The sequence below is a fragment of the Myodes glareolus genome, chromosome 16 (genome assembly GCF_982192425.1).
Source record: "Myodes glareolus chromosome 16, mMyoGla1.1, whole genome shotgun sequence".
Lineage (NCBI taxonomy): Eukaryota > Metazoa > Chordata > Mammalia > Rodentia > Cricetidae > Myodes > Myodes glareolus.
The window spans coordinates 68,827,592-68,848,796 of record NC_142041.1 but is presented as its reverse complement, the minus strand read 5'-3'; the positions used below and the strand labels follow the sequence as shown (position 1 = coordinate 68,848,796).

Here is a 21,205-nt window from a genome sequence, read left to right as displayed (position 1 = left end):
AACAAGTTTGTAAAACTGATATTCTACTAAAGAACTAGAAACACCATCCAGCTTTGCTTTAGAATGCTTGAGTGAGTTTTTTAAGAAAGACTGATGCGGGCCGTGTGAAATGACTCGGTAAGTAAAGGCACTTGCCTTAGTGTCTGCAGTTCAGGTCCTGCAATCTCACTGTAGAAGGAGTAAACCAGCTCCTGAAAGTGGCCCTCTGTGGTCATGCTGTAGCACGCCCCTCTCCCCCGTGCAAAATAAATAAATATTTTTAAATTACAACTTAAAATTTGCATTTTATTTTATTTTACTTTATTTCAACACAGGTTCTCATGTCGCCCAGGGTGAATTTCAACTTGTTACATGGCCAAAACTAACCCTCAACTCTTTTTTTCCCTAGCATAATATTTTTATTAATTATTTAGAATGTTCATACAATACACCCAGATTACACTCACTTCCCATTCCTCCTACATCCGCTCTCCCAGCCGTCTTCCCCTCCCCAAAGAAAAATACATCAAGTCTAATTTTTATTGCCCCTATACTCACTGGAGCAAACTCCCTGGCAGCCCCTTAAAGAAAACTGAGTCTTTTCCCCGCCCCCTGACTCACCCCAACCCCCAGAAGTCATCAGCTGTGAAGAACTGCAGTCAGCATCTGTATCACCATTTTCAAGGACTCTCTTCCACAGCTTCCTGTCTGGACTGTTATTTTTGTCTTCCCTTGGTTGAGGGGATTGTCACAGCAGCCTTCAGCGTCTCTCATTCTCAGTTATGAGTCCGAGTCATCAACACCACTGCAAAAGAAGCTTCCCTGCCCAGAGCTGCTGGCGGCAGCACAGAATCCAGGCCTCAGCATGGCTTCCAGCGGCTGCACAGACCACAGACATCAACATGGCTACCGGCTGCAGCCCTGATCACAGACATCCACACGGCCTTCGGTGGCAGCACGGATCATGGACCTCAACATTAACTTTCAACTCTTAATCCACTTGGCTCTCTCTGCCAGAAGTGCTAGGACTATAGGCTTGTGCCACCATGCAGCCATACTAACAAAAGGTCAGCTCTCCCCAGTGAGGGCATCAACAACAGACCAAGGAGTCTATCGGGGCTTCCTACAAGAGCATGGTTGATTACTTATAGGATCATGGACAATTTGTGAGTAGCTGCACCACCTAAGCATCTCTTTCCACCATCCACCACTAACAGTTTATGCATCTTCGGGTGTCCAGGTGGGAGGTGGAAGGAGCAGGGCCTCAGGAATGTTCCGGGGCTCAATTTTGTCCTTGTCTCCTCCAGGTAATTACGGCTGCTGTCAGTTTAAGAGGGATGTCTTACTTAGGGTTTCTGTTGCTGTGAAGAGATGCCATAGGATCAGCAACTCCTAGAAAGGAAAACATTTAACTGGAGTGGCTTATGCCTATTCTTTCTCTGCCCAGGCACTGGCTGCTCAGCTCTTTATTAGGCCAATCAGGTGCTTCTGGCAGGCAAGGTAAAACAGTTTTCAATAATTAAACAAATGCAACATAAACAGAAGTAACACACCTTTACACAGTTGGAGTAATGGTCTGCATCATAAATAAATGTAACACATCTTTGCCTGGTTAACGTAACAGTCTACAACAAAGACCCAACAAACCCTTTCTTCTCTGTTGCTTTGGCCGTGCCTCTTTACAGCAACAAAAAAGTAACCAAGACACAGGGTCTGTAACCAAGTCAGGTTCTTGGCCACGACTTCCCTTCAGTGGCCTGATTAGCACTTTCCAGAGAAGAGGCTTCCAGCTGAGACCCAGCTTGATTTCTTCATACTAAGGCATATGACATCTTCAGCAATAGGGTCTTCAGTTTTCTGATTTCTGTAAGCAACTTTTTAAAAATATTTAATAAGGTTTTGTTTCCACAAATGTACAGCAGATTGAACCTGTTCATGCATCTTCACCAGCAGCTGGGGCATGTCCAGCCTTTATGCTTCTGGTGTACCTGTGAGCATCTTTTTTTTGACTGTGCAGGGTACTTTTTTGTTGTTGTTGTTGGTTTTTTTTTTTTTTTGAGACAAGGTTTCTCTATGTAGTTGTGGCTGTTCTGGAACTCACTCTTAGACCAGGCTGGCCTCGAACACACAGAGATGGCCTGCCTCTGCCACCCGAATGCTAAGATTAAAGGCATGTACCACCACCGCCCAGCAAAATTGATTCTTTTTTTTAAAAAAATTATTTATTTATTATGTATACGGTGTTCTGTCTGCATGTATGCCAGAAGGCCAGAAGAGAGTTCTGAATCTCATTACAGATGGTTGCAAGTCACAATGTGATTTCTGGGAATTGAACTCAGGACCTTTGGAAGAGCAGCCAGTGCTCTTGACAGGTGAGCCCTCCCTCCAGCCGGGTACTTTTAATAAAAATTCAATCATTGTTTTAACATTTAGAGGCACAGGCTGTTATAGGATTTTATTCATTCCCCTTCTGAGGTGGCATTTGCATTTTACCAGACTGTAACATTCCCAGAAATTTTACAGCTGGGGCTTCCTCGTGCACCTTTTGTGCAATGATTGTCCAACCTCATTTCTCTAGGTAGACTTCCTCATCTTTCAGGTACTTTTCTACATCTGTTAGGCTCTCAGAGTTTAGCATACAGTGGCTGTGGGTGAAACCTTTCATAAAGGGTGAGCAAAGTCTCTGAAGGCCACTACCCATCATTCCAAGCAAGCGCCAGCTGGTCACAGCAGTCAGCAGCTAAATGAGACTAAAGAGAACAATGTTAACAAGTCCAGTCTGGCCGGGGTAGACTCCATCCCTTGTATCAGCTGCCTACTCAGAAAAATCAATGTTGTGGGACTAGAGAGACAGTTGGACAGTTAAGAGAGCGTGCTGCTCTTGACGATTTAGATGCAATTTCCAGCACTCACACCAGGCAGGCCAGGCTGCAACCACCTGGAACTCGAGTTTCAGGGGACTTGATAGCCTCTTCTGGCCATGTGAGCAGCTGCAAGCACATAGTATGTTACATATATATATATATATATATATATATGAATACTTACATACAAAATCAATCAATCAATGATAGACCCCGTGGCACAGGAGAGAGGCACTGCCACCAGCCATTATGTAACTGCCCCCTTCCAAAGACCTTGGTAGTGCCAGCCCAAGCTGCTCTGATTGGCTCAGAGCCAAAGGGAAGTAGGACCACAGACCTACACGTCAGACTTACCATGCTTGCTCAATGAAATGGTTCCCCCAAGTCTGTCAGGCTCTGGGCTGCTGCTGTGGAGTAGATATTGGGGATCCCTTACAGGAGTGTGGGTATTTATGGGCAGCTATAAGAGCCTTTACCCATCCCAAATAGCCATTAAAACACACCATCACCTGTTGGGAGCAGTGAACCTCCAGATCCTGAATTTCTTGTAAACAACGTGTTATGCTTGCAGCTGCTCTGAGCACAAGACCCTCAGGCAGGGGAGTGGTTTCTGGTGGGTTTGGCTTGGGCATGGCTATCAGTTAAGGATCCCTATATAAGCTGCCCTGGAACACAATAACGGGGGCATTCCTGTTTCAAGGATGATCCGTGTCTCTGTGTGTTTAAATCTCCAAGCCCTAGACCGGCTCGCGAATGGTCCTGAAGTGAAGGTGCCGCAATACAGGAGTAGTTCCATCGTACACGTAGTACAGGTGGGCATTACAACCACAATCACCACCACCACCTTCTCTCTCCTGAGGAGCAGCAGGGGCTAATAAGACTCTCCTCCCAGCTACCATTAGCTGTTTACATATCCTTGGGAGGAGTGAGACCCCATGAGCCTCTGCTATCTGACAGATCATCAATGGAGCCAATCATGTGTAGGTCTCCTGCAGATGATTATAGCTGCTGATAGTAGAAGGGGCAATGCCTACGTCATGCCTTGAGAATAGTATTCCACACACAACACATGGCCAGCAAACATGTTCCTTACAGACAGCAAGTGCTGTTGCATGTGTAAGTCCCTCAGGTTTCCTGCAAGACACAGTTCCTTGCTAGACAAGTTGTCAAAGGACTCTGCTCATTTGACTAGGAACCCGCCATTGGTCCCTTAGCAGCTCATCTGTCTAGCTCTCACACACTCTCCCCACCCCCTTTTTTGTCATCATTAACTTGCCCTGAGGTCAGAGGGTAACACCTACAGCTTGAGGCTCTCAGTTCCAAATCCTTTTCCAGGGATCTAAAGGAGGGTTCGAATGCTTCCTGATAATTGCCAAAGGTGTGGAAGGCCAGGTGAGTGAGGGACAGATGGGGCTGGAAGCCTACCAGCCCCACCTGTAGCTATGGGATGGGCAGAAGGGCATTTGTAAACTAGCAACCAAAGGAAAAGTCCAACCTCAATATTCATCCAAAGATGGCAGGGGTGTGGGCCTTGACTCCGCAGAAAAGAAATGCGATCTGAGGCAGACTGCAGCACAGAAACCAGACAACAGAATCCCGTAAGAAAGAATCTGGTCCCCAGATCCTATGGGCTCCGTGACTCCCTGAAGTGTTTGGAGTGGGCAAGTCTGTCAAGAGAGGAACTGGATGACTGGGTTCTCTGTCTCTGCGGGTGAGGCAGAGACGAGTGGAGACCGACACAGGGCTGGGGTGAGATTGGAAAGTGTGCTGGATTATGGGGATGATGTCAAAACTCTGTGACTAAATGAAAAGCAACAATAAAACAGAAAGCAACGGAACTTTAGAGTTTGTGTGGGTGCATTTTGTTTTCTGTAGTGTGTGGCAATGGAGGGCTTTAGAATTGGGGGTGGAGGGAGGGTAATAGAACCCATGTGATAGTAAAGTGAGATGGGGGTAGTAGAAGGCCTATTTAGGTAGGGTGGGGCATGAAGGCCTTCTGCCTTCTCTCCTTCTATCAGTGGTTTAATTTAGGGCACCATTTTTCTTTTCTTAAGAGAAAAGGTGCACTTGGATAAATGACCCACCCTGTCTCTTTTTGGTGGAAATAAGCTCACAAGGTAAACTGTGGGGGGGAGCTAAGTAAAAGTTGCCCAAGGAAAAGAAGGGGTAATATTTACAAAATGTGCAGTCACATCAATGGTACTATTTAAACAGCCCCTGTCAATCAACACTCCCACCAACCTTTCCTAACTCTGTAGAGTCTAAGAGTGGTAGCGACGGAGGCAGCAGCCAGAAAATCAGAGTTGGCCTCAAAAACTCTACACCTCACACTCACAGGCCTCTTTGGAATCCTCCCAAGGGACATCTCAAAAACACAGTAGCTGATCCCACGCGGGAGCTCAAAAGGCCCCTCGAAACACGCAGGTGTTTCCTGGCTGTCATTTCTAAGACCAAATGATAACTTTCTTTAAAAATTCTCGCTTTAGTTAATCTCCACACAGGACCAGAAAATTGTGCTGCCACTGTGAACCAGGAGCAGACTGTGTCGGTTTCCCTCTGTCACAGCATCACCGAAGCATGTGAGTCTCATCTGCTAGGTCTTGGGATTGGCAAGGCATGAGCAGGCTTCTTTGGGTTAAGAAACTTTCCACTCAAAAGGATAAGTTTGTGTTAGGACCAAACCCCCTTCTGACCCTGAGGCTGCTTCAGCTTCCTCTATGCCTGCAGACTATATCCCTGCAAGATTTCCTGAGAGGAGAAATTATCACACTGTGGTTAGAGAAGAGGAAAGGAAAGGAAATACATCATCTCCAGGTGACCCTGGACCCACCCAACTCTTCTCAGCTACAGCAAAAGTAACTCCTAGGGCCATGCAAGCAAAGCAGCCACAAACTAGAGATGTCAGGGACTGCATTGCTCAGGACAATGTCCACAACGGAGTGCTCATACAATGGGGGTGTCGGGTACTGCATTGCTCAGGACAATATCCACAACGGAGTGCTCATATAATGGGGGTGTTGTTTCTCTGTCTATGGAGGCCTGTACTAGCACATTTTTCACTCATATCACAAAATAGCTGAAGTAAGGTTGAAATGCCTAGTTATAACTACAGCCCATGAAAAATAACACACATAGGTTTTTGGGAAAGGATCACACCTTGAAACAGGAAGCTAGAGAGCCTTGGCACACCCCCAAAATCTGAGTATCTTTTCATGGCCATCATTCTTAAAGGTTTCATCACCTCCTAATCCTGAGGGCTAAGGCTCACTACATGAACCTCTGGGAGCATTCAATCCACATTCAATCCTGGTACACAGGAACTTGAGATAACTTGACCATGTTAAAATGAACTGCTGTGTAACAAACCACCCTTGGCTCCAGTGGTTTCAGAAGCAGACGAGCTGTGGGTGCAGAACTCAGGCATGGTGCATTTGAGTGCCAGCCAGGCTGCAACTGGCAGAGATTCTATACCCTTCACACTCTGGTGGCTGTTGGGAGCCATTAATTCTTTGACAGTCATTGGTCTGCAGACCTTGGGGCTTTCCTGGCTGTTTGTGACTGAGGTCATTTGCCAGCGGGTTCTCACTTTAGGACCGCACCATAGCACTTGGCTTCCATCAGCACCAATGATGAGCGGCCAACTGTGATGCTCAAGGCTACACCAGGGGCGCTTTAAAACCTCGTCCTGGAAGTGGCCATCACTGTGCCCATGTCCTTATGGTCAAGCTTTGCTTAAAGGGAAGAGTAGACAGACAGGGACATGAATACTATAATGCTGCCCAATAAATTACTTTGTGATTTTTTTATTACAGATTTGTGGGCAAATTTATCCTTTAAAATACTTTAAAGCTGCAATAACTCATATGGTGGTTATTAAAATGATATAAAATTAAGAAGTCAACTTTAGGACTGGACAGATTGCTCAGTAGTTAAGTGCAGTTGCTACTCTTGAAGAAAACCCAGGTTTGGATCCCAGCACCCACACAGTAGCTACCAACTGTCTGTGATTCCAGTTTTTGGCAGATCTGAAACACTATTCTGACCTCCTCTGGCATCAGGCATGTATATGATACACATACACACATGCAGGCAAAAATACATACATACATATGCATGCATGCACACACACATAAATAAAAATAAATAAGTCTTTTTAAAAATAATTCACTTTCCCTGGTCATACCACTTATCTTAGGGTTTCTTTTGCTGTGAAGAGACACCATGACCAAGGCAACTCTTAAAAGGAAAATATTTAATTGAGGGGGTTTGCTTACATTTTCAGAGTTTCAGTCCATTATCATCATGGTGGGGAGCATGGCGGCACGCAAGCAGACACCGTACTGCAGAAGTAGCCAAGAGTCCAATATCTTTCAGGCAACAGGAAATCTACTGTGACACTGGGTAATATCTTGAGCATAGGAAACTTCAAAGTCTGCTCCCACAGTGACACATTTCCTCCAACAAGGCCACACGCACTCCAGTAAAGTCACATCTCCTAATATTGTCACTCCCCCCTATGAGATTATGGGGGTTAATTACATTCAAACTACCACTATAGTTGGAAACTGTTGTTCGTTTCCTGGCCACCCAGACTCCCAAAATAACCACACAGAAACTGTATTAATTAAACCACTGCTTAGCTCTAGCTTCTTATTGGCTAGCTCTTACATCTTAATTTAACCCATTTCTGTTAATCCATGTATTGCCATGTGGCTGTGGTTTACTAGCAAGGATCTGTCCAGTATCCATCTCCAATGGCTTCTCCTGACTCCACCTACTTTCCCCAGCATTCAGTTTAGTTTTCCCCACCTACCTCTTCTCTGTCCTGCTATAGGCCCAAAGCAGTTCCTTTATTAATCAATGGTAATTACAACATACGGAGGAGAATCCTACATCACCTCCCCTTTTCTGTCTAAATTAAAAAGAAGGCTTTAATTTTAACATAGTAAAACTACATATAACAAAACAGGTATCAAGCAAGAATGACAGTTACAATATTTATAACTACATTATCTTTTAATCATAAGTAAGGACAACTATAATTATAACTATCTATTCTTCAACTCCATCAAAGACTCCAGGACATAATATTACCTAGGGAGATAGTAATGGGTTAACCAAAGATATAAGAGCTAGCTAGCAATATGCTTAAGCTATTGGCCAAACAGTATTGCAAATAATATAGTTTCTGAGTGATTATTTTGGGTCTAAGTGGCCGGGAACGAACGAGCAGCCTCCGACAACAGACTGGCGCTTCAACGTGTGCTAGCTACATCCACATAAAACCTAAGAGGGCTTGGAAGGAAATTCTAGTCACTAAAATAAACAAGTTTAGCTGCATTTTTTTTTTCAGATGGGTTCTGTTTGCTGGCAGTATGCTGCACAGTTTCAAAATGGCAGCTTCCTGGGCCATGCTGCCAGCACGAACTCTGGCTCTTTCAGGAGACCAAGCATTTAAATGGGGTTTGTGAGCAGAGTGCTATAACTTGCTTACTGGCAACATAGACCCGCTGTGTACTTAAAAATGTATATGGCTCTCAGAGGCAGCAACAATCTGCCTCTGCCACGTAGGACTGGGTGGAGCAAGCAGGCAGGGCCACATGGGCCCTAGCCATGCCCACTTATCATAAAAAGGGCACTTCTGGTCAGAAAATAATTACAGATACACAATAAAGACAGATTCAGAGATTCAGATAAAAAAAGACTTCTAAATGGGTCACAGTGTTGGATAAATGTATGTAGGCTTGGGAGAGAGAAAAAATATAGACAGTTTTCCTTAGTTATGATAAAAGATAAAGTAGATATAAATTTTATTATAACTGTCATTCTTGCTTGATACCTGTTTTGTTATATGTAATTTTACTATGTAAAAGTTAAAAATTTAAACAGAAAAAAGGAAATGGTGTGGGAAGTCCTTCTGTATATGTGTTGCTTTTATTGGTTAATAAAGAAGCTGCTTTCAGCCAATGGCTTCACAGAATATAGCCAGTGAGAAAGAGAGAGAGAGAGAGAGTAGACAGAGTCAAAGGAAAGCCATGGAGCTGCCAGAGGAGAAAGACGTAAATCACAAGCTAGAACCTTGCTGGTAGGCCACAACCCTCATGGTAAAATATAAAATAATAGAAATGGGTTAATTTAAGAGATAAGAGTGAGCTAGAAATATGCATAAGCTAATAGGCCAAGCAGTATTGTAATTAATACAGTTTCTGTGTGATTATTTCAAGTCTAGGTTGCTGGGAAATGAGCAAGCAACCTCCGATAACATACCACACTGGTTATATTTAACTCAATTATGTCTAGGTACCCTCATTTCTGAAAATGTACTTTCAAGAAAGAAATAACTTAGCTCAGCAAACAATCCACACTAAATTGTCAATAATTATCTTTTAAATCTCCCTTTCCTCAAAGGTGTTTTTATTCTTGCAAGACTAATTAAAGAATGAAATTCCAGGCTGGAGAGATGGCTCAGTCATTAAGAGCATTTGCTGCTCCTACAGAGGACTGGGGTTTGGCTCCTAGCACGCACCTTGGTAACTCATAACTACCTCTAAGCCCAGCTCGAGAGGAGCCAGCGGCTCTGGCCTCCTCAGCCCCTGGCGCTCACATGTGTTCTCAGTCATAGACACAGACTCACTCTCATACGATTAAAATCAAAATAGAGCTGAACAGGTGACTCAGTGTTTAAAAGCACTGGCTGCTCTCCCAGGGGACCTGGATTCAATTCCAAGAGATCTAATGTCCTCTTCTGGCATCTGACGGCACTAGGCATATACGTGGCACACATAAACACATACATGCAGATCAATGCACATAAACAAGTAAAATTTAAGATACATTTTTAAAATGAAGTTTTAACTGTAGGACTTTAGAGATCCCCTTTACTGGTACTTCAAGCCTCTAAAAGTTTTTTTCCAAGTGACAACAATCACCTCTAACCTACCTGGCTTTGGAATTCACCTAATTACTTTTCTCCAAGTGTGTTGAGACCGGATGCAGGTGTGTTCCAAACATCCTAGCACTGGAAAATTAAACTAGGGCCTGAGAGGAGGCTTAGCAGGTGAAGGCACTTGCTATCAAGACGGAAGTCTTGACCAACACGGTGAAATCAGAGAATCGGCTCTGAACAATTGTTTTGCACATTCACACTACATAAATAAGGGTACATTTTATAATATTTATGTATTTTATGTGCACAAGTGCTCTATTTGTACGTATGTATGCCTGCATGACAGAAGAAGCATCAAACACCGTAATACAAGGTTGTGAGCCACTATGTAGTTGCTGGGAACTGAACTCAGGACCGTAATACAAGGTTGTGAGCCACCATGTAGTTGCTGGGAATTGAACTCAGGACCTCTGGAAGAGCAGTCAGTGCTCTTAACTGCTGAGCCATCTCTGCAGCCCCTGTTAGTGGTGGGGTTTTTTTCCTTCCTCTAAAAAATTAAGCTAACAACAATGGAATCTGCTTCTGTGTTCATAAGTAGGGCCTGCAAAATTGGGAACTGGTATACTACACAATGACAGAATTTCCCTTCTGGAATAAAGGAATCCACGCTTTAACTTGGTCCAGGTGGAAGGCAGCCTTTTAGTCACAAAGGGTAACAACTCCGACAGAGGAGACAAGTGTTGAAAAGGCCGCGGTTGCCAACAGCAACATGCTTTCCACCTGCACTACTGTGGTCCTGAGCGTCTGCATCCGGGCTCCTTCCGGGTGTGGTTGGGGTGAACATCCTTGACCGCATCTTCGCTGTGTGGTGCCTGGGAGGGCGGCCGGAGATAATGACAACGCACAGACACTTACAGAGGCTCCTTTCTGCCTGCCTGGGCTGGCGGGCGCGGGAGCAGAGCCAGTTAAGCCTTGTTTTTACTGTGAACAAAAGCCACACTCCCAGCTGTGGCGCCAAATTCTAGCTCACCCTGCCGGAGTATCTGGCAGCTCTGGGCTACGTTGTGAGGCTAGGCTAGCTGGCTGCGCCCAGCTTGTTTACTGGCCTCCTGGACCGGCACGCAAGAGGCACCCCCAAAACCTGGACACGGAGCAGCTGGGAGCAGCCGGCAAGAGCTCCAACAGAAAAGAGAAATCAGAAGGAATCTGCAGGGCCATCCCAGCCCTAAGCCGGCCAGAAGTTGCTCTAGCAAGTGCTTCCTGACTTCCCGTCACTGGCTTTGATGGCAGAGACTTGTCTCCTGTGGGACCAGAGATGACCCCTGTCAGGTGCTCAGAAGTCACAAAAGGTGAAAAGAAATGAGTTGGTGACATGCTTTGCTTGCTTCTGTGTCAGATCTCAAAGTCAAATGTCATTAGCAAGGGCACTTTAAACACAGAATTGTTCTTGTCTTGAGTCTCCAGTACATCAACATAGCAAGGACATCTCCCGGGATGCCCTCTGATACACCAGACTACCAGACGCAGGCCTGGTGGACAGAACACTTCAGTGACTTAGAGCAGGAAGTGAAAGAGCTTGCAGGGCCGCTGTGGAGTCTGCCCACCTGAGCACCTTCTCCGTCCCCACACATGCGGTGTGTGGGGCAATCATCTCTTCCTCAGGAAAGTGCCCGCAGACACATCTAGGTTTGCTGTGAAGGGTTAACGTGAAAACCCACATGAAGTGCCTGACGTTTAGTGAGCACACAATAAACAAACGTAGTATGCCAAAATATGGTAGAGAATCTTCTAGAAATAATCGTATGTGCGGAGAAGCTCAGCCTGGGGAGATAGCTCATCTGGTGGATGATCCTTCAAGAATTTATGACTGGGTGAAAGACGTCATAGCATCATTTTAGGCCAGGAAGAGGAGGACATTTTCTGCCAGCACTTCCATCTTCCCTTTCATTCCCGGAGAGAAGGATGGGTCCTCTAAACTTCTGATGTCCTTGTACAGCCGTCAGGACTCTACATTCTTACTGGAACTCGCCTCTCTATAGCACTTCCTTTTCAAGCTTCTGAGCTAACTGTGGATCCCCGGACATTTGTAACAGCACAATCTGCATCTCCTTTTACTTCTAATGCACCGTCCTGTGTAACTCTGGACAGTACTGAAAACAGGACTTTGGCACTCACACAGTTTACCTTAAGACTTCTTCAGTTTAGCCTGCAGAAGGCGGCGGGGGAGGGGCATAATTCATGTGGTTCTCCTGCACAGGTTAATCTGTGTGATCATCACTATGGTCAAATATTGGAAAAGGCCAGACCAAGGCCTGTTTTTGTTGCCTGGCATACTTTTGAACTAGGTTTTTTACTGACTTACACCCCATTTCCTGTAAATCATTTTTCTCATGGTTAAAAACTTGCTTAGAACTTGCTTAATCCATCATAAATAAATCCCAGTGAGCAGGAAATGTAGAATAAGTCAAGCTCCCAATATCATTGCATTCTCGGAGATAGCATTAATGTTTTTATTTAGGGGAGAATTACAGAAAGCAAGATGAAGAAAATTGGGCCTAGAATTGCACTCCGTTTTAAAAGTACATAAAATAACTTCGGTACAGAAAAGATAGAAGCCCCAAAGTAAACTGAATTATCTAAATGAAATTTCACACACACACACACACACACATGTTCACACCAGTGAGCATGCTTTGGAAATGTGAAACTTTCCCGAGCCATCCTCCCATCATCCAACCATGAGCCATAGCCGTAAATAAGAAGCCTCCTTTCTGCTGCTGCAGCCTGGGATCTTATTTCTTCTCGCTCTAAATAACCCAGGGCAGAAGTTCAACTTCAGTCAATGCCCAGGCTTGGGGTTGCCAGGGGGAGCCCTGCTGAGTTATCTGCGGTGAACCACAGCCTTCCTGTGTGGATGCCCTGGACGTACTGTCTAAGCTGCAAAAAGCACTTTGTTTTTGGAGGCCAGCAACCATGGAGTACTGCAAAATGCTGGCGGCTGTAAGGTAGAAGAAACCTTGGCCATAGGTGGCTTTGTGAAAGCAAATTTTTCTTTTTATGGTGAGGACCAGAACTGAAGTTTGGGACACAGGTTTCCTCTGATGCCACTGGAAAGTAAGAGATGGTGGGTAGTTGGGAAGGGAAAGGCACAAGAAAAGAAGGCACGCTTGACATAGATGCCCTTGAATTCTTATCGTGGGGTTTCTGCCCCAGGAATGCCAGCAGCATTATGGAACTTGTCAGAGTGCAAATTTTCCAATTGCACCCTGTGTCTCAGAATCAAAGACTTGGTGTTTATATCACTAACTTGTGTTTTCACAAAATCCCCAAATGGTTCTGCGGCATGGTGAAGTCTGAGAACCACTGGATCTTCCAGCCAGAAGATGCAAGAAGAACATTGCTGTTGTTGTCCTCGGAGAATTACTCATTCTGCTAAAACAGGTGGATCGCCAAGGACCAGTTAAACTCAAGAAATTCTTGAGCACCAATAGTTGCAAGACATTGGCGTAAGAGCAGAGGGACAAGGGACACAGCAGCTCAACAGCCGGAGACTGTTAGTAAAAGTGCTTGAAATTTGGGGGGTGATAGCGGATTTGGAACGCAGTTTACAAAGGTGCTGAGGAGAGACATTTCTAGGATGTGATGTTTAATCAGATGCTCAGGTGAAATTCAGGAGCTAGAAAGACAGGCGAGATCCAGTGGGTAGGCGTTCAGGTAGAGGGGACTGGAAGGTGACAGACCAGTGTGACAGACACATAGGTTGGTGTTATCCGGGGAGACAGGAAAGAGAAGACGGCAGCCAGAAGTAGGATGAGGAGCAATCCCAGGGGCTTCTAGGCTGGGAAGGAAGTTTCCCTGAGTGCGATGGGAAACTCCTGGAGCTTCCTGCATTGGAAGGCCTGCTTTGCTCTGAGCCCATCACAAGTATGACCACCATGTATGAGTTTGCCTGGGGAAGGTGAAAGCTAGGTAGGCCAGTTAGGAGGTTTGCTTGACATCCAGGTGTCAGAGAGGAAGTGGGTGCTTAATTAGGTTTAGATGGCTTTTGAACAAGCTGGGATGTAGTTCAGTTGGCAGAGTGTTCACCAAGAAAGGGGGATGTAGAAGGCCGCAGCCACATTCTCCATTATCAAGATGGCGCTGACATCCGGCTTCACCGCCAGGTGAACGCACATGTGCTCGGTAATTTCCCACTGAGTCCCCGCCTACTCCCGAGGCATTCACCTGGGATTATGGACAATGGACCAATCCAAGAGTGACACGTCCGAAGCAGGGTCTGTTTCCTTTATAAGGGATGGGTTCCATCTTATCTGGGTCTCCGCCATGTGGCTTATGCTCTAGCTCCCAAGAGACATAAAGCTTTTCTGCAGAAGGATCCTATGTGTACCGCGTGGTTCTTGCTGGCGAGACGGTAGCACGGGACATCTGGTGCCGATACCCGGGAAGAAGAAGAAAAAGAAGAACTTTGCACCACCGGAGACCCCTTGGACACAAGGAGGATTCAGAACTGTAGGCATGCGTGCTCAGAGAGGTACGTTCTAAAGTCCAGAGAGCATATCAGAAACTGAGCAGCAGTGGGAGGTTGCGCGCGCACCCAGATAAGTTAAAAAGGACCCCCCGGTAAAGAATGGGGGAGACAGAAAAGAAAATAAGTTAAAAAGGACCCTCCGGTAAAGAATGGGGGAGACAGAAAAAAAAAATAAGTTAAAAAGGACCTCCCGGTGATTTTGGGAGAGTGGAGATGGGGGAGAGGGCTGATTTGCAGGGTCAAAAGCTTTATGTTGTGTTGTTCATGTTGTCTTTTGTGTACTGGATGGGAGAGGGATATTTGAACTTGGAGACTGCTGAGGATATGGTGTTTTGGGAGGGAGGTTCTGTTTTCGTCTCCACGGAGGGGGAGAGCCTAAGGGTGTACTTGGGATTTATGTGGTTTGAATCACCGAGACCTCCTGAAATGTTGTAGTGTATACCCCTAAGAATGCAACGGCCCAATAACAGCAGGAAGCAGCCAGAGACTAACGACGCCCAAATTCCCTAAAAGATTAAATGAGGTCCTTGCAGAGCAGCAAGCCTGCTTCTCTGAGTTCCACTTTGCTCCGTACACCGGTTTGGGCTCGGAATGGGTGCAGCTGGGGCTGGAGGGCGGCTGGAGCGGAGCTTTGCTCTGTGGCTATGGTGGGGAGCACGTTGCGCCAGCTCAATTGGTGCGGCTCAGTTGGTGCCTGGCCTGGAGGGTATCACAGCTGTACCGAGAATGAGAGCGGTGCCACAGACAGCCGGGCCAGAAGGCTTACAATGTACCTAAAACTGTGAGGGTCTCTGAGGGTAAAATGGCTCTGATTCCATTTGGCTATGCTAAACGATGCTAACTTCAGGCAGGGCTGGTCATATTTATCATAATAAAAGCACAATTAAGGTTTAAATGCAGTAAACAGGCAGTACCGTATTACATCTACATAGTGTGACTTAAGTTTTTAAGAACTGCTTAGCATTTTAAGAACTCAAGTCCTCCTGAAAGATTGCTGTATGTACGCTTGGCTCGTCTGATGTTTCAGGATCCGCAGGGAGGTGGATGCGAAGGGCCCTTGGATTTCGGGGTGATTGGGTCGTTGGCTGGATCTGTGAGAGTTTACAGCTGCTTTTGCTGTGGCACAGGTGTTGAGAGTTGGCTAGTAGGAAAGCGGCCCTGTTCGCCGCCTCTCCCATCGGCCCCTTGAGCCGCAGCAGCTCTGGCGCGGACCTTGAGTTATTGCCGGCCTGTGCAGCCTTGGTCTGGGTGTCGGCTCCCGCCACACTCCGCCACCAACACAGCCTCAGAGAACTAGGCTAGCCCCGCGGGGAAGGCAGGGACACCTGGGGGTGGAGCCGCCACTTCCTGGCCTGGGACAGGCGGAGCCGCACAGCGGGACACGGGGATCCGCACAGCGAGCAGGCCCAGGGCCACACACAGCCCTTGGATGACGGGCGGGCTCTGGAGCCCGAGGCCACCGTACCAGCAAGAAATACGGGAGCCAATAAATCTTAGATCTAATATCAACAAACAGGGCCTGGGTTTTTCCTAGGCGCCACTGGGGCAACACGGCCCATACCGTAAAAAACAGATCCCCATATGGGTTCCCCAATGGCCACGTCATCTTAGGACTCCAGGCTGGAAACAGGAAAACGGTTTTCTCATATTTTTAAAACAATAATCTCATCTGTGCCAGATTTAAAATGGTTTAATTCTAAGGCCTACTATAATGACACAGACAAACAAGATTGCTCTTTAGAACAGAGACCTATAGGTCTCTAAGTTCAAGACCAGCCTACTTCCAGTACTGACTATGCTAAATTTTTACACTGAGTTTTTTAATACTCTTAAATGTTATTTTGGGAGAAGAGTTTGTTTGTTTTTTTTTCTAGAAATGCTACTATTCATGCTGTGGATTCATCTGTCCAGAGGCCTGAGGACAAAGCCTCTGCTATGGAGCTGTCTGGCCTGATTGCTGCGGAGCTGGCAGGTTCCTAAGGGATGGTCCAGCTCCTGCCCTTGGTCTGTCAGTTATTACTGTGCTGTTGTTGCTGTACATTGCAATGTTATTGTTGCTGTACTATTGCTTGCTATCAGTTTCCCTTATCCTGTCAGTTATTTCTGCTAAACACTATGGGTATCTTCAAGATAGGTTACAAAATGCCATGGTTATTCAAATTAAGAATTGGATAAATATCTATTTAAACAAAAAGGGGGGGAATAATATAAAGGAACTGCCCCCGATGCCAAGAATGGCCATCGCCATGGCTCTGTTCACCATAAATTTTTTAAATCTGGATGATAATGGCCAAAATGCTACAACACGACATTGTTCGGATCCGCAGCGGCCCAAAGATTTGGTTAAGTGGAAAGATGTGCTTTCTAATGAATGGAAAGGCCCGGATCCCATCTTATTGAGATCCAGGGGAGCTGTTTGTGTCTTCCCACAGGATCAAGAAAGCCCATTCTGGCTGCCAGAGCGATTGACCCGAACAGTGAAGAGTGATCCACAACACACGGATTCGCCTGAGGACCTGGCTGCTGTTCCTCCTGCCATTTTGCAGATGGATGACAGAGCACCGATGGAGGACACTCTCAGCTTTCCCGAAGCTGTTACCAGTCAGCCATAGGATGGCGGTGCTTCCTTGACTTTTTACAACCAATATGACTCTGGGCCCCCTCCCCCTACCGTCCTAGAGATGATTTATAAGCTTGGCCATAGGATTACAGTCCTGGGTCGTGTCTTTCTTCCCCTACTTCAAAGAATGGGTGGGGGTGGAAATGTTTTGGAACAGTCCTATGCTATGGATTAGTGTTTCTCCTCTGGATGGTCTGCTGACTCAAATCCCAAAATCGTAGGGACAAAGTGGTTATTGCACAAGCGCTGGCTGCCCTGGAACAGGGGGCCTCTACTGATGTGTGGTTATTTATGTTAAAGCAGTAAGGTTTAAGCCAACCAGCTCCTGCACCCCTAGGACTGTGGTCCATTGCACAGGGTGGAGTGCTTGGCTTAGCTAGCCCTGAAGGTTGTTGAGCTGAAGAGCATCGCACAGAGAATGGCCCTCTCTGAGAGATAAGTCGCTTTGCTTAAGGGTTTCCTGCCGTATATTCCCTTTCCCAGAAAATTGGCAAAGGGCAGGCCGGATAGGTTCCAGGTGTCATGAGCCTAGGGACAGATTCCGTGTAAGCCCATTTTAATGTTTCTATTTTGGGAAGTGCGACCTCTATCTTTACCTTCCTAGGGAGTTGCCTTTCTGCAAAGAAGTAAAATTAGGGGGAGACGTAGAAGGCCGCAGCCACATTCTCCATTATCAAGATGGCGCTGACATCCGGCTTCACCGCCAGGTGAACGCACATGTGCTCGGTAATTTCCCACTGAGTCCCCGCCTACTCCCGAGGCATTCACCTGGGATTATGGACAATGGACCAATCCAAGAGTGACACGTCCGAAGCAGGGTCTGTTTCCTTTATAAGGGATGGGTTCCATCTTATCTGGGTCTCCGCCATGTGGCTTATGCTCTAGCTCCCAAGAGACATAAAGCTTTTCTGCAGAAGGATCCTATGTGTACCGCGTGGTTCTTGCTGGCGAGACGGTAGCGCGGGACGGGACAGGGGGAGGCCCTGGGTTCTATCCCCAGCACCACATAAACCAGGCATGATGGGATGGATACATCTGTAATCCTAGCACCTGGGAAGTGGAGACTCAGAAGTGGAGGCCATCTTGCTACACGGTGAGTTCCAGTTCAATCTTTGGTACAAGAAACACTATATCAAAAGTAAACAAAAAGTATTTTGGAAGTAAATCCAGGGTATGGGAGAGATGGAGAAGGCAGGAGTAATCTTTAAGTCGCTGCCCTCAGTTACTGAGTTGTGTTGTCATGCGTTAAGAACATCACTAAAACAGGAACACACTGGGAGAGGAAAGCTAACAGTGTTCACTGAGACCACATTAAGTTAGCGCTGCCCGCTGGCTGTGCAGGAGCCACCAGCTGGCTGAACTGAACTTCATTACCTTACAGAATGTGTAACTGCATTGCATGGTGAATTATTCATTAAAGAGACTGTAGACAAATACTTATGAGTAGACATTTGTGAATCCACCTATTTCGCATCTTCATCCCTGCCTGAGTCTGCTGCGCTCAGTCTTGCACGCGGGCCTCTTCGGTCATCAGAATCCCTTCTCCAGCCCTCAGGGCTTCAGCACGTCACCCTGGCCTGCAGTGTTTCTTGCAAGTATGTGTACTGTCTGTTGCCCTGGATACTTTATCTCAGCAACAGGAAATCCATTTATCCCTGCGAAGTCTGCACCTACATTCCTCACCGTTTTGTTTTGGTGATGGACTTTATTTTCTAAATGATGTGTTTGTGTGTCAGTGAGTGGATGTGTGCACACAAGAAATGACAGCAGTGGATCCCCTGGGGTTAGAGTTACAGACTGCTAGTGAATTGCTTGATGTGGGAATTGAACCCAGATCCTCTGGGAGAGCAGGATAATCTTTCTTTCTTCATTTTTTCTTTCTTCCTTCCTTTCTTTCTTTCTTTCTTTCTTTCTTTCTTTCTTTCTTCTTTCCTTCCTTCCTTCTTTTTTGTTCTTGCTTTTAATTTTTCCTTTTCTTTTTTTTTTTAAAGATTTTATTTATTGTGTATACAATACAGTGTTCTGCCTCCATGTATGACTGCAGGCCAGAAGAGGGCACCAGATCTCATTGTTCTCATTACAGATGGTTGTGAGCCACCATGTGGTTGCTGGGAATTGAACTCAGGACCTCTGGAAGAGCAGTCAGTTTCCTTAACCTCTGAGCCATCTCTCTAGCCCCTTATTTTTGATTTTTCAAGACAAGGTTTCTCCGTATAACAGTTCTGGCTGTCTGAAACTCTCTCTGTAGACCAGGCTGGCCTTGAACTCACAGAGATCTGCTCACCTCTGCCTCCCACATGCTGGGATTAAAGGTGTGCGTGACCACACCTGGCACAGGATATTTTTTTAACCACCTAGCTGTCTCTCCAGTACTGCATGTTGTTTTGAAAGGTTGTGAACAGAAGTCTTATTTCCAGTAACATCCATCCCTGGCTTCCGGATTGCGAGGAGAGGGTGACAAGGGACGGTGTCCTGAGCACTGACCTGTGCGTGATGTCCTCTGTGAGGATGACGACCCCCTGTGGGGCCACAGCCACTGTCACTGCCTCGCACAGCACGATGATTGCCATGTCACTGTGTCACTGTTCTAGTCCTGTGAAGAGACACCATGCCAGGGTGACTTACAAAAGAAGGCGTTTAACTGGGGGCTTGCTTCTCTACAGTCACAAAGAGTTAGTCCATGATCATCATGGCAGGAAGAATGGCAGCAGACAGGCATGACGCTGGAGCAGAAGTAGAGAGCTTCCAACCTGATCCATACAGGCAGGAGGTAGGCAGACTAGGCCTGGCCACCTCCTAATCCTTCCTAAACAGCCCACCAACTGGGAGCCCACGTTCAAATATATGAGCCTGTGGAGCCGTCCTCATTCGAGCCACCACACTAAAAGGTAAGACTAAACTTCAGACTGGAAACACCTAAATAAATAAATAAATGGTATTTTAAACTAGCTATTTCCTGGTTCACACCACCAAAGTGGAGTTACCAAATTCTCCCTGGCATCCCACACCTTTGCTCCAAAGGGTACCTCCCTGCCCTGCACCTCCCCAAAAGACATGTACACAAACCCAAACAAACATGTGCATAAGCCACATGCACATATATACACATGCACAAAGGAAGAAAAACGAATCTTAACTGTCAGTTTTGAAGCATGCAGTTTAACGTGGGCTGATTGCCCTGCACTGGACTGTGGTGGAACAGAACATCATGGGGAGGCAAGATGGAGCAGAGCTGCTTACCTCAGGGCAGCGATGAATGAGGAGAGGACACTAGAGAGGGAGGAGGTGAGGGAAAGAGAGAAAGAGGGAGTGGAAGAGGGGAGTGGGACTGGGAAGACAATGTACCCTTTAAAGTTGCACCCATGCAGCCTCCTTCCTTCAGGCTCCACCTCCTAGCATGTCTACTGCTTATCACTAATCTGTTCAATTTATGAATCCGTTCCCTCCTGATCTAGTTGGCTCCCTGAAGTCTTACTCATGCTGGGGACTGCTGTGGTCATATGGATTATGAACTTGACTGGCTCTGGAATCCCTTAAGAGACCACCCTCCAGACATGCCTGTGAGGGAGTGCATAGGCTGGGTCAACTGTCAGAAGACCTGTTCTAGATTGGGTGGCACCATTTCGTGAGCTGGAATCTGGACTTAGTAAAAAGGAGAGAGCTGAATCCCCAGCATTCTTCTCTGTCTCTGTCCTCTCTGTCTCTTTCTGTGTGTCTATGTCTGTCTGTCTGTCTGTCTGTCTCCCCCCTCCCTGCCAACCGTGGACACAATATGAACAGCGGTCTCATGTTCTGGGGGTCATGCCTCCCCTGTCATGATATACTGCACTATCAAACCATCAAACTGTGATAAAACCCTTCCTTCCTTAAATTGCTTTTTGTTGGGTGTTATGATAGCAACAAGAGCAAAATATCTAAAACACAGACTCAGCTGACAACATGAGCCTTTTGGAGAAACATTTTATATCTAAATAATAATATTTGCTATCTCCTGTTTTCTTCCTGACACCAAAACTCACTTGTACGTCACGGTCATGTATGTTGGAGTCTTGTCTAGTGGTCTATCCACCTGTGTCTTCTGTTAGGACCATGAGAGTATGAGCAAACTTCAGCCTAAGCTGGCGTGTGTGCAGAAACCACATAAGCAGTGCAGTGTGTGCATGCAGTGTGTTCAACTAAGTCTGCAGGGTAGTGTGCAATGCACATCAGAGTCCTTCAAACCTTAGGACACACAGGGACACTCAAACTTCGCTGAAGTACACATTCAAGCCTGTATTTTGTGCAGTATTTTTAAACTTACGTTTTCACATTTTCAAGCAGTCAATCTT

At 46.2% G+C, this 21,205-nt stretch overlaps 1 long non-coding RNA gene across 2 annotated transcripts in view; it reads right to left on the bottom strand.

The window, feature by feature from the left end:
* Positions 1 to 271: 271 nt before the first annotated feature.
* Positions 272 to 21,205, bottom strand: part of LOC125391122 (uncharacterized) — a 43,616-nt gene continuing 22,682 nt past the window's right edge. For both annotated transcript variants that reach the window (XR_015735157.1, XR_015735158.1), the window contains one exon: positions 272 to 19,470. This is a non-coding gene — a long non-coding RNA (uncharacterized LOC125391122). The remainder of the gene's footprint in view (positions 19,471 to 21,205) is intronic.